Source organism: Humulus lupulus, chromosome 2 (genome assembly GCF_963169125.1).
Source record: "Humulus lupulus chromosome 2, drHumLupu1.1, whole genome shotgun sequence".
NCBI classification, from domain to species: Eukaryota; Viridiplantae; Streptophyta; class Magnoliopsida; order Rosales; family Cannabaceae; genus Humulus; species Humulus lupulus.
In genome coordinates, this window is record NC_084794.1 from 162,549,302 (window position 1) to 162,569,803 (window position 20,502).

The window sequence follows — 20,502 nt, forward strand, 5'->3', positions numbered from 1 at the left end:
GACAGCGAGTGGAGTGGGAGTACCTATGATTTTAGCACAGAAGGCTAAAGAGCTAATGCAAGTATTTGTGGGGACAGCGAGTGGAGTGGGAGTACCTGTGATTTTAGCACAGAAGGTTGGAGAGCTAATGCAAGAGGGTTGCATAGGATTCCTAGCGAACATTGTGGATATTTCTAGAGTTGTTTTGATTGGACTAAATGAGTCTTAATTAGTATGTGAATTTCTTGATGTGTTCCCAGCAGACTTGTCAGGGTTGCCACCACACCGAGAGATCGATTTCGTCATAAAGTTGATGACAGGGGCGAAGCCAGTATCTAGGCCACCTTATAGAATGGCTACAACAGAGTTGAAGGAACTGAAGATTCAGTTGAGGGGTTACTAGATTTGGGATTCATCAGACCGAGTTTTTTGCCATGGGGTGTGCTCCAGTGATGTTCCTCAAGAAGAAGGATGAATCCTTAAGGATGTGTATTGATTACAGAGAGTTGAACAAGTTGACCTTTAAGAACAAGTACCCACTGCCTAGGATCAACGACTTGTTTGACCAGCTATAAGGGAAGAAATTGTTCTCCAAGATTGACCTTCGGTCAAGCTACCACCAGTTAAGGATTAAAGAGGACATACCAAAGATACTGCTTTACGCACAAGGTATGGACACTATGAATTCCTGGTTATGTCCTTTGGATTAACCACTGCCCCAGCAGCCTTTATGGACTTCATGAATTGGGTCTTTAGGGATTATTTGGACAAGTTTATGATCGTATTCATCGATGATATACCGGTGTACTCCCAGCCAGAGACGAGCACGAGCAGCATCTTTGTTTGGAACTACTGCGGTTGAGAGAGAATAAGTTATATACTAAGTTCAACAAGTTTGAGTTTTTGTTACCCCAAGTAACATTTTTGGGTCATATTGTCAGTAAGGAAGGAATTTTGGTGGACCCAATTAAGATTGAGGCAGTGAGAGATTGGCCAAACTAACGCGTAAGAAGACTAAGTATGTGTTGACAGATTGGTGTGAGAACAGTTTCAAGGAGTTGGAGTGGCAACTGATCACCGCTCCAGTATTGAGTCTGCCCTCAAACAATGAGAAGTTTGTAGTCTACTACAATGCTTCCAGACAGGGTTTAGGGTGTGTGTTGATGAAAGTTGGAAAGGTGATAGCCTACGCATCGAGACAGTTGAAGAAGTATAAGCAGAGTTATCCAACACACGATCTGGAATTGGCAGTGGTGGTATTTGCACTAAAGGTTTGGAGGCATTATTTGTATGGATAGAAGTGTGAAATATACACTGACCGTAAGAGTTTGAAGTACTTCTTTCCTCAGAAGGATCTAAATATGTGCCAGAGGTGTTACCTGGAGTTGATAATGGATTATGACTGTGACATTCTATTGAATCCTGGGAAGGCCAATGTGGTGGCCGAAGCGTTGAGTTAGAAGGGCCCAGGACAGCTATTCAGTTTGAGACAGATATCAGATAGGTTAGCTGAAGAAATTACTAGAGCATGTATTCAATTGGTAGTTGGTTAGTTAGTAAACATCACTCTTTAATCCACACTCCTTGAGAGGATCAAGGAAGCATAGGGGGAGGATCCCCAGTTGAGGGAACACATAGAGGGCATCTTAGCTGAAGCGGCTAAAGACTTTTCTATTTTGGAGATGGGTTTACTGAGGTACAAAGGTCAGATTTGCTTTCTGATGGATTCTGGTATCGGGCGAGAGTTCTAGATGAGTCTCATACCACTCCCTATTCCTTACATCCGGGTACGACGAAGATGTACGAAGATTTGAGAACCTTGTATTGGTGTTCGGGAATGAAAAGAGATGTGGTTGATTATGTGGCTAAGTTTTTGATTTGTCAGTAGCTAAAGGCTGAGCATCAGAGGCCAACAAGGTTGCTACAGCCTTTAGGGATTTCAGAGTGGAAGTGTGAGGATATAACCATGGACTTCGTGTTTGGATTACCGAAGACTGTGGGACAGCATGATTCAGTGTGGGTGAGTGTGGATAGGTACACCAAATCATCCCACTTTTTGCTTGTTAGGACAACTTATACATTGGAGCAGTATGTTGAATTGTATGTGAAGAAAATTATACGACTACATGGGGCTCCGAGGTTGATAGTATCCGACAGGGACCCCACATTCACCTCCAAGTTTTGGGAGAGCTTGCAAAATAATATGGATACACAGTTGCGATTTAGTACCACCTATCATCCTCAGACGAATGGACAGTTTGAGAGGACAATTCAGATACTGGAGGATATGTTGCGAGCCTGCATACTGGATTTTGGGGGATCTTGAAGAAAGTATCTCCCTTTGATTGAGTTTTCGTATAATAACAGTTATCATGCAACTATCAGAGTGGCTCCGTATGAGATGCTTTATGGGAGGAAGTGTATATCACCCATCCATTGGGATGAGATGAGTGAGAAAAGGTATTTAGGTCATGAGGTTGTTCAGAGGACCAATGAGGCGATTGAGAATATTAGAGCTCAAATTCTTGCCTCCCAAAGTCGGCAGAAGAGTTACTCAACTTGAGACGCATGAGCGTAGAGTTTCAGGTCGGTGATCGAGTGTTTCTCATAGTTTCTCCTTTGAGAGGGTGAAACGGTTTGCAGTAAGGGGCAAGTTGAGCCCTAGATTTTTTGGCACCTTTGAGATTTTGTAGTGGGTTAGAGAGGTAGCCTACATATTGGCGAGGCCTCCAACTCTATCAGGGGTTCACAATGTGTTTCATGTGCCCATGCTCTGAAAGTATATATCAGATTCTACACACGTGCAAAGTTACGAGAACTTGGAATTGGATCAAGGTTTATCGTATGAAGATAATTCAGTTCAGATTCTAGACCAAAAATATAAAGTCTTGTGGAAGAAGAACATCAATATAGTGAAAGCGTTGTGGAGGAACAACAGAGTTGAAGAGGCGACTTGGGAGCTTGGGACTGGTATGCGGGATCGAAATCCTGAGTTATTCAAGTAAATTTCGAGGACGAAATTTCTGTAAGGAGGGGATAGTTGTAGCTTCCCAAATTTGCTAATAAGGCTTAGGGCCTTGATTAGTGTGTCGGGAAAGAAATAATTGATTTAATTATGCTTATGTGTGAATTTAATGATTATATGAGTAGAAATGCATGTTTAGGTGAATTAAATATGCATGTGGGTTCCATTTAGTTATTAGGGGCATATTTGTAATTTTAGCCCATTGAGGGCATAATTGTTATATATTTGTATGTTGTGCTTGATACCACGAGGGTGTGGTGATGTCTTTTTTATGTGCGATCTGAGATGATCCTAGGGAGCGGATTAGCTAGATAGTCACAATGGGGTCGAATACCTGGCTCGAGAGGAGCCTAGGGGTATTCTAGGAACATTATTGGTGTTCGGGATTTACTGGGTAGCGGGTAGTAATTTAGCGATTATTTGGGCATGTCGGGGATTAAACGGGGATTTATAGAAACACTTGAGGATTTAGCGGGATGTAGCAATTGACAAATTTTCCCTTGTTGGCACTAAAGGATTAGGATAGACTTGAGGGCATTTTAGGTATTTTGGGATTAAACTTAGCCTACACAACTTTGGAAAACCAAAGTAAAAAAAAAAAAAGCAGAACTCTCTCTAAGTCTCTCTCTCACTATCTCACGGTTCTCTTTCCCTCTCTTAGTCCTAATTTGAGAATTTATAAGAAAATAGCCCAGAAAATTGAGGATTCAAGGCTGGGATCTGTTGGGGAAAAGAAACTTGAAGACTTGGGGAATCAGCCCAGGGAGTGGAGATATCACAAGGTAAGGATTTTAAGCTGTTAATTATGTGGAATTCTGTTAGAACCTTGACCTTGCATGATAATGGATTCTAAGATTGGTTTTGAGTGTTTTATGGGTATATGGAATTGTTTGTGGGATGGTTGTGATGTTTAAGTTGTGTGGATGAGGATTCTAGGCTTAATTCTAAGTTTAGCTAGTGTTTGGAGTAGAAATTATGGATTTAGACTTGGGGAAAACTTAAGAAAAATGGCTGGTTTCTGGGTTTTTGGGGCTAGCGTCGCGGCCCTGGTCTACGGGCGTCGCGGCCCGTGTGTACGAAAGGCCTGGGGAGCCCCTGATATTGCCCAGGAATCGTGGTACAGAATTTAGCGTGTTGTGGCCCGTGTCCTTCAGCAAAGAGGGCTTTGCCCTTTAACTTGTTGTGGGCCATGGCTCAAAATGGGGAAAAGGGGTATATGAAGGTTTAAAGCTCAGGAAACCAAATGTTAAGGATCGGGAAGGATTCTACTACCCGATTTAGTAGAATTGAAGGTCCCAGAGGCTAGAATATTATTTTGAAGCTATTATTTATTTTAAGGCTTGATGGATCATTATTATGAATGCAATGTGAGTAAGTTTTCAACGAAGCTTAGATTACGAGATCATGCTCGGGATCATAGTAGTTAATCAGCTCGGGACACAGGTAAGAAAATTGTTGTACCCGTAGAGCAGGGCATGACCCCATTGTTTGTGTCTCAGGGCGCAGCCCTATTGTTTATGTTTAATATATGTGTGAATATCTGTGATTATTATGATGTGTTATGCATGTTTATGATTGAATGACAAAGGCCGAAAACAGCGAAGGCCAGGTACGGCAAGGGATCGGGATCGACATTGAGCACGCTGAGTGTAGGTCATTAGGGCGAGACCCTCCAAGGGTGTTGTTTCCACCAACTTGGTGAAGACTGCGACCCCAGGGCTTGGTAAAGCACCTGGGTCGTCATAGGCCATTATGTGTTTGGTTTTTTGATTGTTCTGCTTATGTGTGAATTTTTATGCATTGAGTTTTCTTGATGGGCTTCGGCTCACGAATGCTCTATAGTGCAGGTAAGGGCAATGGAAAGGTTGACCAACCATGAGTACGGAGAGTGTGGAGTGACATGTAGCGTCCCAAGTTTGCTAATAAGGCTTGGGGCCTTTATTAGCATGCCTGGAGGGCAATAATTGATTTATTGTATTAATATGTGAATTTGATGAGTATGTGATTAGAAATGAATATTTAGGTGAATTAAATATGCATGTGGGCCCCATTTTGTTGTTAGGGGTATGTTTGTAATTTTAGCCCGTTGAGGGCCATAAATGCAATATTTGTGTATATTGTGATCTTTACCACGTGTGAGTGGTGATATATTTGTGATGCACGAACCAAGACAGTCCTAGGGAGCGGTTTAACTAGAAAGTCACAACGAGGTCAAATACCCGGCTCGGGAGGAGCCTAGGGGTATTTTGGGTGTATAATATGTGTTTGGAATTATTGAGTAACGGGTAGTAATTTAGTAATGATTGAGACATGTCGGGATTAAATGGGGATTTAGAGGAATACTCGGAGACTTATCGGGATTTGGGTAAATGTCAGAATTGCCCTTGAGGTTAGTATAGGAATTTTATTAGGAGAAGGGGCAAAGTGGTAATTTGGCCTAAAGAGTGGATAGACTTGGCTGAGGAGAAGTCTTTCACGTTACCCACACTTAGGCATATACTTGAGTTTTCTTTTGGAAGCTTTACAGGAAACCAGAAGCTAGGAAAAGAAGGAGAAGAAAAGCTTATCTTCTTTAAGGTCAAGGAAGGAACTCAAGGCTTGGGTTTGGAAGGCTAGTAGCTTGGAACTCAGGGGATTAATTCGGAGACTTAATTAAGTTCAAAGGTAAGCTTTAAAACCTGATGATCAAATCGAATTCTGTTGAGTTTTGTTAGAATTATAAGTTTATACATCTAAGCTAAATTGTGAATTACTCTTAGTTATTTGGGTGAGTTTTAGGATTAGTTTCTGTTGGGTATTGTTGTTGGGAACATAATAGAATTGTTGTGTTGGTTGATTTGTGTTATTGGGGTGATTTTGGGTTGATTTGGTTGGGAAATGGCTGTTGGAAATGGAGGTTTTTCTGGGTTCGAAGGGGGCGGGTCGCGGCTCTATTCTTGGTGTGTCGCGGCCCTTTAGAACAAATGGGAGCCAAGGAGGGCTCTGCAGCATGGGCAGACCGCGATGCCACTATGGCTGGGCCGCAGCGCATGTCTGAGGTTTGGGGAAGCTGAGCCTCTGGTTGAGGTGGGTCGCGGCACAAGGTCATGGGGTCGCAACTCTTAGGGGGGTTTTTGACCCTGAGAAGGATTTTGGCTCGGGAACTCAAAAGTTAAGGTTCGGGATGGATTTTATCACAAGGATTCATAAAATTCAAGGTCCCAGAGATCATAATTATATCCCAAAGTTATTTAATGGATTAGAGCTTGATGGATGGATGTTCTTGATACGTTGTCACTAGGTTTTCAGCGAGGCTCGGACTAGGGGACTGTGCTCAGGTTATCGATCCTCGGGAAGCTTGGGACACAAGTAAGAAAACTGTTGTACCCGTAGAGCAGGACGTGGCCCTATAGTTTGTATTGCAGGGCACGACCCTATGTGATTGAATTGTAGGGCGTAGCCTTATTATTTATGTTGTGTATTTGTTTAAGTATTTCTTGATTATATGCTATGTATTGCATACTTGTGAAGGAACGGCATAGGCCAGAAACGGTGAAGGCCGAGAATGGTAGGAAGCCAGGTACGGAAAAGGGTCGGGAACGAAGTTAAGCATGTGGAGTGCAAGGTCGAGTACGGCAAGGGTCGGGAGCGGCATTGAGCACGTGGAGTGCAAACGGCTAGGGTGAGACCCTTCACGAATGCATGAGTCATCCTCAGGATGTAGACCACGAACCCAAGGCCTGGTAAAGCGCCTAGGACAGCATGGCCGCTATATGTTTAGCCTGTTGGCGGCTTTGTTATATGCTGATTGATAGATATGCATATGTTAATTATTTGTGTTGAGTTTTCTTGCTGGGCTTCGGCTCACGGGTACTCTATGGTGCAGGTAAGGGCAAAGGAAATATCGACCAACCATGAGTATGGAAAGCGTGAAGCGACCTGTACATGTTCGGCCTGCCTAGCTGCCACGGCCAGGGGTATTTTTGGGAGATGTTATGTGTTAATCTAATTTTTTTCATTTAGTCGACCTTAATCGTATTTTGAGTTTTAAATATTTCTAAAAAGTATTTTGGGATCCCAAATGTATAATGCTTTATAAATCCAATGAATGACTACATTTTCAAATTATATGACTTTTATTACAGTTTAGCCACACAGTTAACTTAAAACCTCGATTAGTGAGTTAATTGCACATTTTAAACTCACTTAGTAACAGCTTTAAGGAAGTAGAGCGTTACACGGCATGTACATGTTCGGCCTACCTGGTTGCCACGGCTAGGGTTATTTTGGGAAATGTACTGTAATGAACTGCTTTGTCACTTAGGTCGGCCATATTTATATTTCTAAGTTGTAATACATTTTCTAAACAGTATTTTATGGATCCCAACTGCATAATTTTTTATGATTTCAGTGAATGTCCAAATCTTTATAATTAATGTCATCAAACAAGTTTTATTTTAATTTAGTCACACTTTTAACCTAAACCTTGATTAGCGAGCTAATGACACATTTTTTTAACTCACATAGTAACGACTCTGAGGAAGTAGGGCGTTACAAGGGTCTACTTGCGAAAGTGTACATGTCACCCACCCTCTGGGGAGTCTGCACTTTTGAAATGACAGTTTTAATTATGTTTAAACTATTTTGGTTTTTACAATGCTTTAAAGTGTTTAATGTAAATACTTTCAGTGTGTCCGCACATTATGTTTAAAAGTTCTTTTATAAGGATTTTTTTAGACCTTTTAACTCTATAAATGGTTTTCGATTCCATATAATTAGTTTTAGTATTTTTGGGTCATTACAATGTCGCTGATATAGAAGAAGCTTTCGCCATTCTGCACTGATACAACATGAAGCTAAACCTGCAGAAGTGCTCATTCGGAGTCGCTTATGGGAAGTTCCTGGGGTGCATCATCAATTCTAGGGGGATCTAAGCAAACCCATACAAGATTAAGACCCTCATTGATATGGAGTCCCCAAGCGAATGAAAGATGTACAAAGTTTGACCATAAGAGGTTCTTCCCTTAGCTATTTCATCTCGAAGTCCACCGATAAGTGCATCCCATTCTTCAACCTCCTCAGAGGAAGTAAGAAATTTGAATGGACAAATGAATGCGAGAAGGCTTTTCATGCAATAAAGCAACATTTGGCACAACTGGCAGTCCTCTCCAAACCCATGAACGACGAAGACTTATACTTATATTTGGCAAACTCTGACCATGTAGTGAGCGTAGCACTAGTCCAAGAGAAGGAAAATGTGTAACTCCCCATCTATTATGTTATCAAGCGACTAACTAACGATGGGACGCAGTAAAAAGCTGGTTTACTATTTGTTGTTGGCGTCTCGCAAATTACGGTTGTATTTCCAAGCTCATCTGATCAATGTGTTGATAGATTAACCCCTGGGACAAGTCTTGCAACGACCCAACGTTTCAAGTCGTCTATTGAAATGGGCCATTGAGTTGGGCCAATTCGAGATCACCTATCAGCCAAGGACACCAATAAAGGGACAAGACCTCATTGACTTCATTACAGAGTGCAATGGATGACTAGATGCACTAGATGAAGAGCAGTGAATAGGGAAGGACTATTGGCCGGTGTATGTGGATGGGGCCTAAAACGAGCACAATGTCAGGGTGGGCCAAATCCTTATAACCCCAGAATGCCACCGCATCCACTGTGCACTAAGTTTTGGTTTTACTACAACCAACAATGAAGCAGAATATGAAGCGTTATTAGCGTGATTACGCATGGCTAAGGAGTTGAAAGCTAAATGCTTGAAGATCAGTAGTGATTCCCAATTGGTGATTAATCAGATACTTGGTGAGTACCACGATCGAGGGATGCACATGACAACCTATCTAGCCTAGGCCAAAGACATGCTTGCCCAATTCAATCGCTACAGCATTGAGCAAGTCCCTAGGGAGCAAAACTTCAATACTGAGGCATTAGCAAAACAAGCGAGCGCAAGAGATGCAGAGACTCTCAATATCGTCCCAATTGAATTTTTGGAGACACCAAGTGTAACGACCAAAAATTACTAATATGGCTTAAGGGCCTTGATTAGTGTGTCGGGAGGGCATAATTGGTTTACGTGTGAATTTATTAAGTTTAACGCATGATTATATGATAAGAATGCTAGTATGTTTTTATGAATATAAATGTGATTATACGCTATAATTGTGAGAACCACATTATTATGTGGGTAAATCTGCAGCATGCGACTTGAGGCGATCCTAGGGAGCAAGCTAGCGGGAAAGTCACAACGGGGCTTAGTACTTGACTTCGGGTAAATCAAGGGGTATTTTACGTATTGGATGGTTATTTAGGTTATCGTGTTATGGAAATAAATAATTGCATATATTTTTTAGGTTAGGAATTCAAGGTGGGAATACTGGGGAATTTCACCATTTTTCCCTCGGGGACGTTTTCAGTACCCCGAGCCTTGGGATTAACTTAATTATCTAAGGATAGACTAAGTAAAAAGACTCAGAACACAGTAGAACATAGTGAACTGACCCTCCCTCTTTCTCCCTTTCTCTCTCAAAGGAAATCTACTAGAGTTAGCTAGAGTTTGGAAGGATTAGTCTAGTGGGAAGCTAGGGACTCAGTCAAGAACTAAGGTAAGATATAAGCTTGAAGCTTGGTGATTAAAATTCAATGTTATAGCTGGGTTTTGAAGTATTTATGAACTTTGGTGTTGAAGGGCAGAATTGAGGCTTGAAATCTTGGGTTTTAGCTCAAAGATTGTTAAGGAAGTTGGTTCATCAAAGAAGGTAAGCTTCAATTTATAATTTAGAGTTTAAATTCTGAGTTTGGATGACTGGTTTTGATGTTTTTGAGTATATGAGTTTCAGAGATTGAAGTGGGTTTCTAATGAGTTTCTAGACTAGGTTTCAGTTGGGTTTTGTTGCTGGAATCATGTAAGAGGTTTTGAGATAATTCAGTTGTGGAATTGGGATAGTTTTTGATGGTTTTGAGTGAGGTTTAGGAGTAAAAATTGGTGGTTTTTCTAGGTTCGAAGGGGTCGGGCCGCGACATAGTTCTTGGTGAGCCACGACCCTCTGAAGCTGATGGATGCGGGAGATGGAGGGCGGGCCACGACATGGTCTAGTTAGGGCAGTGGCCCGTGTTTTATTCTGAGCCTAGATGGGCTTTGTTTGGGGGTATGCCGCGGCATGGGTGGCTTGACTCACGACCCTTAAGGGATTTTGGGATTTTGGGACTTTAAGCATGGGAATTTTACCTAGGGTGCTCGGGATTGAATCTTCTATCGTGTTTGGTGGAATTCAATGTTCCGGAGACTAGAACTTTATGTAGAAGCCCTTTACAATTATTGATGGTATCCCTTATCTTGGTTGTGACTAGGTACTAAGCTAGGGCTCAGGGATCGAATCGTGCTCAAGAGGCATCACTCGTAGTCAGTACACTTGGGAACTAAAGGTAAGAAAACTGCACCCGGTTGTGGATTTATAATGGGACTAAGGGTTCCCTATTTTGTATGCTTTGAAAGGATTATATTATTCTACGTAAATAGTAAACCAACGACCTAAGAGTGCCGAAGTTTACACTAGCGCACAGGGCGCGGCTCGGCCACTGGTAGTTGATGACAGCTTATTATGCACTAAGCTCGGTTTAAGCGGGTCGGAGTCATTGGTATAAACAGAGGGTGCGACCTAAGGCATCGACCCTGATTATTATGTGATTTGTTTGTTATTATTGATTTGTGGGTTGTTATGTTGTATAGTTGAGTGGTGATTAGTTGATTCTTTGATTGAATCTTCATGCTTCGTGTTTACGGTGGTATGTTAAGTGTATGAACAGGCTTAAAGGGTTATCCAAATGTTGTTATTGCTTGTTATATAATATGATATGTTTTCTTGATGGGCCTTGGCTCACGGGTGCTTCGTGGTGCAGGTAAAGGCAAGGGCAAGCTTGATCAGCCCTGATTCAGAAAGCTCTGATTGCAGAATGTACATGATCAGCTGCTCAACCGCCACGGTTGAGAGGGAGACAGGAACAGGAGAACCAGAAACATCTGTTTTTCCTTAGAGTGGCTAATGGTTGTTTAAACTTTGGAAATTTTGTAAACTGGCTTTTGAACGCTGTTCCTTTTTGGGATCCCATGTGTAAAAATGTTTAGTTATATGAAATGTACCCTTTTAAGACCAAAACCTTTTTAACCCTAGTTTATTAGTGGTTTCTGTATCACGTTTTTCACTAAATGACTTGATTAGCAAGTCCTGCACCTTTACAAGTATACAGTGCGCCGGTCTTGGCTATCCAGGGTGTTACAACTTGGTATCAGAGCGTCCTAGGTTTAAGGGTTCTTGAAGACCGGCTGGATATGTACATTCGCTGCTCGAGACAAGCTCGATTCAGGGTTTGGTAAAGTGTATATGTGCTTATATTCTCGTATGTCTGAAATGAATTATGAATGTTGTTATTTATTAGATTAATAGGGAGCATGAGATACTGATAGGGCCTGGCCCTTGACAGCTGTATGAAAATATTAAGGCATGCTTATTAGTGTCGCTGTGCATGTAAATGAATATCTGGATGATTAATTATATATCGTGTATGGATGGATGTTTATATTTTAACTGTTGAGTGGTAATGTTGGGGCATGCTTATTAGCAATGCCAGTGCATGTGGATAAATGCCTATATGTTGATTGTTTGTGATTGGCTATGTTCCTTTGGTGGATTTTGGAGAAGCTTTTACTTTGTCATCATGGTCTGATTACCGAGTCGTTGATTGCATATAGACTTGGATAGCTATGCATCCAAGAAAATCTACATGACTAGCCTGCACTAGGTCTCGGACCGGGGGTGATGACCAGGGCCAAATTCCTCCGCCAATCCCTGAGAACTGGCAGCAACTCTTTGCACATATGCAAGCATGGCTGCAGAGCCAGGATGAGCAGATCTGTATTTTGCGACAACAGGCTCTATCAGGGAGTGTTGCCCCTATTGTGCCACCTGTAGTGGCACCGGTTATTCAGTCAGTAGATGTTGGGAACAGGTGGGAGCCATTGTATGAGCGGTTCCGGAAGCACCATCCCCCAACTTTTGAGGGAGGACCTGATCCATTGAAGGTCGAGAAATGGCTAACTATGATTACTACTATTCTGGATTTTATGAGCATAGAGGGGCATGACAGAGTGGCCTGTGCCACATATATGTTGAGAGAGGATGCCCGCATTTGGTGGGAAGTGGCATCACAGACCAGGGACGTCACTACTTTGAGTTGGGAAGGATTTAGAGACTTGTTCAGCCAAAAATACTACAATGTTTCCATCAGGGCAGCGAAGGTAAATGAGTTCGTAAGATTGGTGCAGGGCAACATGACCGTTACTGAATATGCCCTGAAGTTTGACAGGGTTGCGAAGTTCGCACTAGATCTTGTGCCTACTGATGCTGCTAGGTAAGACAGATTCATTAGAGGGCTTAATGCTATGATAACCCGAGATGTTAGGATCACAACGGTAACTGGGGGAACTTATGCCCAGGCCATTGAGAAGGCTCTTACCACTGAGGAGGCGGAGAATAAGATTTGGAAGGAAAGTGCAGTGAGGCGCAAGGGCCATAGAGTGGTGCCTCCTTATTCTGGGTCAGGTAGGGGCGGAGGCCCCAGTGATTTCAAGAGAAAGACTCCTGACACTTCGACTGATGTTGGTCCTGATAGGAGGGGTTGGGGTAGTCAGGGTGGCCGTCAGGGCGGTAGTGAACCATGGAGGAGTTATCTGGAGTGCCTGAGGTGTAGAAGATGCCATCAGGGCGAATGTCGGGCCAAGGCTTGCTATGTGTGTGGAATGGTGGGGCTTCTCAAGAAAGACTGCTCAACAGTGAAGAAAGGGGAAGCAGGAAAGGTGGATAGCTTGATTGCAGCTCGAGTATTCACCTTGACACAGGCAGAGGTCGAGGCTAGTCCCTCTGTAGTGACAGGTCAGCTTTCTAGCGCTGGCTCTCCTTTTACTGTATTAATTGATTCTGGTGCTACACATTCCTTTGTTTCTAGTAAGGTGATTGATAGATTGTGTAGACCTAGTGAGTATCAGACTCTAGGGATTGGGACTTTATTGCCTACTGGGGAACTGGTAGTTTCTAGGAGGTGGATTAGGGCATTGCCAATGATGGTTGATAGTAGGGATCTTTCAGTAGATCTGATTGAGTTAGACATGGAGGATTTTGATATGATTTTAGGAATGGATTGGTTGGTCAAGTATGGGGATACTATTGACTGTAGGAAGAAGATGGTGACTTTTGAGCCTGAGGGCGAGGATCCTTTTGTCTTCGTGGGTGCGGTATGTGGACTCCGCATACCCATGATTTTTGCATTGAGAGCCATAGATTTGTTACGGGGTGGATGTATAGGTTTCCTGGCTAATGTGGTTGATACCACCAGGGTTTTGCCAGTGGAGCCGGGGGAGACCAAATTGGTGTGTGAGTTCTTGGATGTATTTCCTGAGGATTTACCAGGATTGCCGCCGCGTAGGGAGATTCAGTTTGTGATTGAGTTAACACCGGGGATAGAACCAGTAACAAGGGCACCATATAGGATGGCACCAACACAGTTGAAGGAATTTAAGATACAGCTGCAAGAACTTCTGGATTTGGGATTCACCAGGCCTAGTTACTCTCTATGGGGCGCTCCAGTGTTGTTTGTTAAGAAGAAGGACGAGACTCTGGGAATGTGTATAGACTACAGGGAATTGAACAAGTTGACCATTAAGAATAAGTACCCTCTACAAAGGATTGATGACTTGTTCGATCAGCTGCAGGGAAAGATGGTGTTCTCAAAGATTGATATTCGATCTGGTTATCTCTAGCTGAGGATCAAGGACGTGGACATACTGAAGACGGCCTTCCGAACACAGTATGGGCACTATGAGTTCTTAGTCATGTCTTTTGGTTTGACCAACGCCTCGATAGCTTTTATGGATCTGATGAACATGGTGTTCAAGGACTTCTTAGATCAATTCGTCATTGTCTTTATCGATGACATCTTAGTGTACTCCAGTTCAGAGGCAGAGCACGAGCGACATCTTCGACAGGTCTTACAGAGGTTAAGGGAGCATCAGTTATATGCCAAGTTTAAGAAGTGTGAGCTTTGGTTGCCAGAGGTGACTTTTCTTGGGCACATAGTTGGCGCAGAGGGGATTAAGGTGGATCCATCCAAGGTGGAAGTGGTGAAAGGTTGGCCGAGACCAAGGAACGCCTCAGAGGTACGGAGTTTCCTCGGGTTAGCAGGTTATTACAAGCGATTTGTGGAAGGGTTCTCGAAGATTATCTCACCAATGACAGAGTTGACACGGAAGAATCAGAAGTTCGTTTGGTCAGAGAAGTGTGAGAACGGTTTCCAAGAGTTGAAGCGACGGCTTATTACTGCACCTGTACTGAGTCTTCCTTCGGATGAAGGAAAGTTTGCAGTATACTGTCATGCAACGAGGATGGGTTTAGGTTGTGTGTTGATGCAGAATGAGAAATTTATAGCTTATGCATAGCGAAAACTGCAAGAATATGAGCAGCGGTATCCTACCCATGATTTGGAATTAGCGGCGGTGGTATTCGCACTGAAGGTTTTGCGGTATTACCTGTATGGGGAGAAGTGCGAGATATACACTAACCATAAAAGTTTGAAGTATTTCTTCACCTAGAAGGATCTGAACATGAGGCAAAGGCGTTGGTTGGAACGGGTTAAAGATTATGATTGTGATATTCTTTATCATCTGGGGAAAGCCAACGTAGTGGCGGATGCGTTGAGCCGGAGGGGCCCAGGTCAGTTGTATAGTTCCACCCAGATCTCGAGAGAATTAGCTGATGAGATGGTCAGGGCAAAGATAGAGCTGGTGGTTAGCCGGTTAGCCAATATTACCTTGCAGTCGACCCTGCTAGAGTGGGTCAAGGAGGGGCAGTTGGTGGATGCGCAGTTACAGGTAGTTGGGCAGAATGTCTTAGCAAGGATAGCTAAGGACTATTCTATTTCTAAGACTGGTGTGCTTCGATATCAGGGACAGATTTGTGTTCTGACAGATGAGGGGATCAGACGAGAGATACTAGTTGAGTCTCACACCACACCATACTAGCTTCATCCGGGTACCACGAAGATGTATCAGGATCTACAGACATTATATTGGTGGCCCGAGATGAAGAAGGATGTGGTAGAGTATGTGGCCAAATGTTTGACATGTCAGCAGGTGAAAGCTAAGCATCAGCAACCAGCAGGGTTACTTCAGCCTTTGGGTATTCCAGGGTGGAAGTGGGAGGATATTACCATAGATTTTGTAGGAGGTCTACCCAGGACAGTGGGACTTTGTGACATGGTGTGGGTAATAGTGGACATATACACCAAGTCAGATCATTTTCTGCCAGTGAAGTCAACTTACACAGTGGAACAGTATGCAGAGTTGTATGAGAGGGAGATAGTTCGTCTCCATGGGGTTCCTAAATCTATTGTATCTGATCGAGACCATATCTTTACCTCCAAGTTTTGGGGAGCTCTGCAGAGAGCCACGGGGACTCAGTTGAAGTTTAGCACAACTTTTAAACCTCAGACTAATGGACAGTCTGAGAGGATGATTCAGGTGTTGGAGGACATGCTTAGGGCGTGTGGGATTGATTGCGAGGGATCTTGGAGTAAGTATCTTCCGTTGATTGAATTCTCGTATAACAACAGTTATCAATCCACGATTGGAGTGGCTCCTTACGATATGTTATACGGAAGGAAGTTTAGGTCACCCATTCATTGGGATGAAATGGGTGAGAGAAAATATTTGGGGCCAGACATGGTTCAGAATACCAATGAGGCTATTGAGAAGACCCGAGCCAGAATTCTTGCTTTGCATAGTAGACAGAAAAACTACGCTAATCCTAAGCGTAGAGATGTGGAGTTCCAGGTTGGGGACCACGTGTTTCTGCGAGTTTCACCATTGCGAGGGGTGAGGAGATTTGGAGTAAAGGACAAGCTGAGCCCTCGGTTTGTTGGACCTTTCAAGATTCTAGAAAGGATTGGACAGGTGGCTTCCAGGTTGGCTTTGCCACCGTCGTTGTCGGGAATTCATGATGTATTCATGTCTCCATGTTGCGGAAGTACGTTTCAGATACAACACATGTGCAGAAGTATGAGGACCTAGAGTTACAGAGAGATTTGTCCTATGAGGAGCGACCAGTTAAGATTTTGGATCGGAAGGACAAAATTCTACGGAATAAGACAATTCAGTTAGTTAAAGTGTTGTTGAGAAATAGCAAGGTCGAGGAAGCGACCTGGGAGTTAGAGACAGCGATGCGGGATCAGTATCCCGAGTTATTCAGGTAAATTGTGAGGAAGAAATTCTCAGTAGGAGGGGATAGTTGTAACGACCCAAAATCACTAATATGGCTTAAGGGCCTTGATTAGTGTGTCGGGAGGGCATAATTGGTTTACGTGTGAATTTATTAAGTTTAACGCATGATTATATGATAATCATGCTAGTATGTTTATATGAATATAAATGTGATTATATGCTATAATTGTGAGAACCACATTATTATGTGGGTAAATCTGCAGCATGCGACTTGAGGCGATCCTAGGGAGTTAGCAAGCGGGAAAGTCACAACGGGGCTTAGTACTTGACTTTGGGTAAGTCAAGGGGTATTTTAATTATTGGATGGTTATTTAGGTTATCGGGTTATGGAAATAAATAATTGGAGATATATTTGAGGTTAGGAAGTCTAGGTGGGAATACTGGGGAATTTACCATTTTGCCCTCGGGGATGTTTCCGGTACCCCGAGCCTTTGGATTAACTTAATTATCTAAGAATAGACTAAGTAAAAAGACTCAGAACATAGTAGAACACAGTGAATCGACCCTCCCTCTTTCTCTCTTTCTCTCTCAAAGGAAAACTACTAGAACTTGAGGATTTTAGCTAGGAAATTTAGTGGATTGGGCTGGAGTTTGGAAGGATTAGTCCAGTGGGCAGCTAGGGACTCAATCAAGAACTAAGGTAAGATATAATCTTGAAGCATGGTGATTAAAATTCTATGCTATAGCTGGGTTTTGAAGTGTTTATGAACTTTGGTGTTGAAGGGCAGAATTGAGGCTTGAAAGCTTGGGTTTTTGCTCAGAGATTGTTAAGGAGGTTGGTTCATCAAAGAAGGTAAGCTTCAATTCGTAATTTAGAGTTTAAATTCTGAGTTTGCATGACTTGTTTTGATGTTTTTGAGTATGTGAGTTTCAGAGATTGAAGTGGGTTTTTAATGAGTTTCTAGACTAGGTTTCAACTGGGTTGTGTTGCTGGAATCATGTGAGAAGTTTTGGGATAATTGAGTTGTGGAATTGGGATAGTTTTGGATGGTTTTGAGTGAGTTTTCGGAGTAAAAAATGGTGGTTTTTCTGGGTTCGAAGGGGTCGGGCCGCGACATAGTTCTTGGTGAGCCGCGTCCCTCTAAAGATGATGGATGTGGGAGATGGAGGGTAGGCCAAGGCATGGTCTAGTTAGGGCAGCGGCCCGTGTTTGGTTCTGAGCCTAGATGGGCTCTGTTTGGGGGCTATGCTACGGCATGGGTGGCTTGAGCCACGACCCTTAAGGGATTTTGGGATTTTGGGACCTTAAGCATGGGAATTTTACCTAGGGTTCTCGGGATTGAATCTTCTACCGTGTTTGGTGGAATTCAATGTTCTGGAGACTAGAACTTTATCTAGAAGCCCTTTTACGATTACTGTTGGTATCCCTTATCTTGGTTGTGACTAGGTACTAGGCTAGGGCTCGGGGATCGGATCGTGCTCAAGAGGCATCGCTCGTAGTTAGTACACGTGAAAACTAAAGTTAAGAAAACTTCACCCGGTTGTTGATTTATAATGGGACTAAGGGTTCCCTATTTTGTATGCTTTGAAAGGATGGTATTATGCCATGTAAACAGTTAACCAATGGCCTAAGAGTGTCAAAGTTTACAATAGCGTACAGGGCGCGGCTCGGACACTGGTAGCTGATGACAGCTTATTATGCACTAAGCTCGGTTTAAGCGGGTCGGAGTCAGTGGTATAAACAGAGGGTGCGACCTAAGGCATCGACCCTGATTATTATGTGATTTGTTTGTTATTATTAATTTGTGGGTTTTTATGTTGTATAGTTGAGTGGTGATTAGCTGATTCTTTGGTTGAATCTTCATGCTTCGTGTTTACTGTGGTATGTTAAGTGTATGAATAGGCTTAAAGGGTTATCCAAATGTTGTTATTGCTTGTTATATAATATGATATGTTTTCTTGCTGGGCCTTGGCTCACGGGTGCTTCGTGGTGCAGGTAAAGGCAAGGGCAAGCTTGATCAGCCCTGATTTGGAGAGCTCTGAGAGAATAATGTACATGATCAGCTGCTCAGCCGCCACAGTTAAGAGGGAGACAGGAACAGGAGAACCAGAAATGCCTGTTTTGCCTTAGAGTGGGTAATGGTTGTTTAAACTTTGGAAATTTTGTAAACTGGCTTTTGAACGCTATTCCTTTTTGGGATCCCATGGGTAAAAATGTTTAGTTATATGAAATGTACCCTTTTGAGACCAAAACCTTTTTAACCTTAGTTCATTAGTGGTTTCTGTATCACGTTTTTCACTAAATGACTTGATTAGCAAGTCTTGCACCTTTACAAGTACACAGTGTAGTGGTCTTGGCTATCTAGGGCGATACACTAAGCATCAACCCCACCATTGGCAATGCCAAAAGTGTCAACCACAAAAATGGTAACCCCACCACTGGCGATGCCACAGGTGTCGACCATAATGGTAGCCATCTTGGCGTGTCGATGTGTATTGACGAATATGATACTTGGATTACTCCTATCATCAAATATCTCAGCGAAGGTATCCTCCAACCGGATCACAACCTAGCCAGAAAAATGCTTTACCAAGAACCACACTATGTCATCCAGGATGGTCGCTTATACCAAAGAGGTCATTCCATGTCGCTGCTCAGATGCATACAAAGGAGGAGGCCCAGACCTTGTTGTAGAAAGTCCACAAAAGATTTTGTGGCGATCATGCTGGGGGGCAAAGCCTCTCCAAGAAAATACTTCGACATGATTATTTTTAGCCCACCATGTTTTAGGGTTTATGTCCTAAAAGCATGTGAAAATACATTTATTGATTTAAATAAAAGTGCAATTTTATTATATTTTAATGTTATAATTATTGTTTGAATAATGTGTATAAATATCATAAAATTCCATATTTATTTATGAGAATATGATCATGTATGCATACGAGGGAAATAATATCATATATAATGAATAAAATAGTCAGGAACGTATTAAAGTATGGAATCTTTAATGAATTGTTGCTAGTACGGTTTACTAAGCATATGAGATGCAAGTAATCTAGATTCGAATTAATGATGTGGATAGACATCTTGGTAAATGTGTTGTATATAATAGTGATTATATATGACAGGACCAATATGAATTATTATCTTTATAAACATACTGTTTTCCGTAAAGATTTAATTCATATCATAATAGATGATCATTTGTAGATCAGACTAAATCCTAAGTAATCATGAACTCTTGTTTATATTTATTGGATCTTTTGGTTCATTCGTTAAGGTCGCTTGATGTAATGAGGCTAGTGACTTTTGTTTTGGAGATTCAATATCATGATTAGGTGGGAACATGATTCTAAAATAATGGAATCTATATTTTCTTAACAGATCGAATATTGGTTTCATTAAGGGTTAATTCTGGGACTGGATAATTATTGAGCTCAAATCTATAATTTGAATATAGATTAATTATTCACTGTTAAATTAATGTAATTAGAAGGGCAAAACAGTAATTTTGACCAGCTCTAATTAGTGAACCAATAAATGGAGGACAGAACTACATTTATAGATTACATCAATGGACTACAAGAGAACACTCTATAAATATAATTCTATAACTACTTATAGTGCAATTTCATATTTCTAGTGGAGTAATAATGGAATTAATAAATAAGATTATTGAATTAAAGAGTTTAATTGATAATCTGGTTTATTGGAGCTTTGTATTATAGGTCAATGCTCCCCAGGTCACCTTTATTCTACACTGTCAAGGGTAAGAATGTCACGAGAAAGATTAATAAAAAAAATGACTAAATTGTAAAGGAATTAATTTTCCAGGCAGAAGAGATAATTATGGGCAATTGATTAATAGTGAATTAATTAATTAATTAATTAGTTTTTATTTGAAAACTTTATATTAGTAAAAATAAATATTAATCATATTTGGATCAATATTTGGGAGAGTTAGTTATTATCTTATTATAAGATAATTATTTAAAATTGATAGTTTTTAAGATAAGGTTAATTTAGAATTAAGTGACATTTATTTTGGGAATAAATATGTTGTCTTAAAATGAATTAAACAAACAAATGAAAAAAAAAATCAAGGATGCCACATATAGTGGCGCCACACATGTGTGTCACATCATCTCTGATATTTGAATTTTGAATTTTAAATTAATTTGTTTATTTAATTATTGTTTTTAAATTTTATTTAAATTAATTAATTAAAAG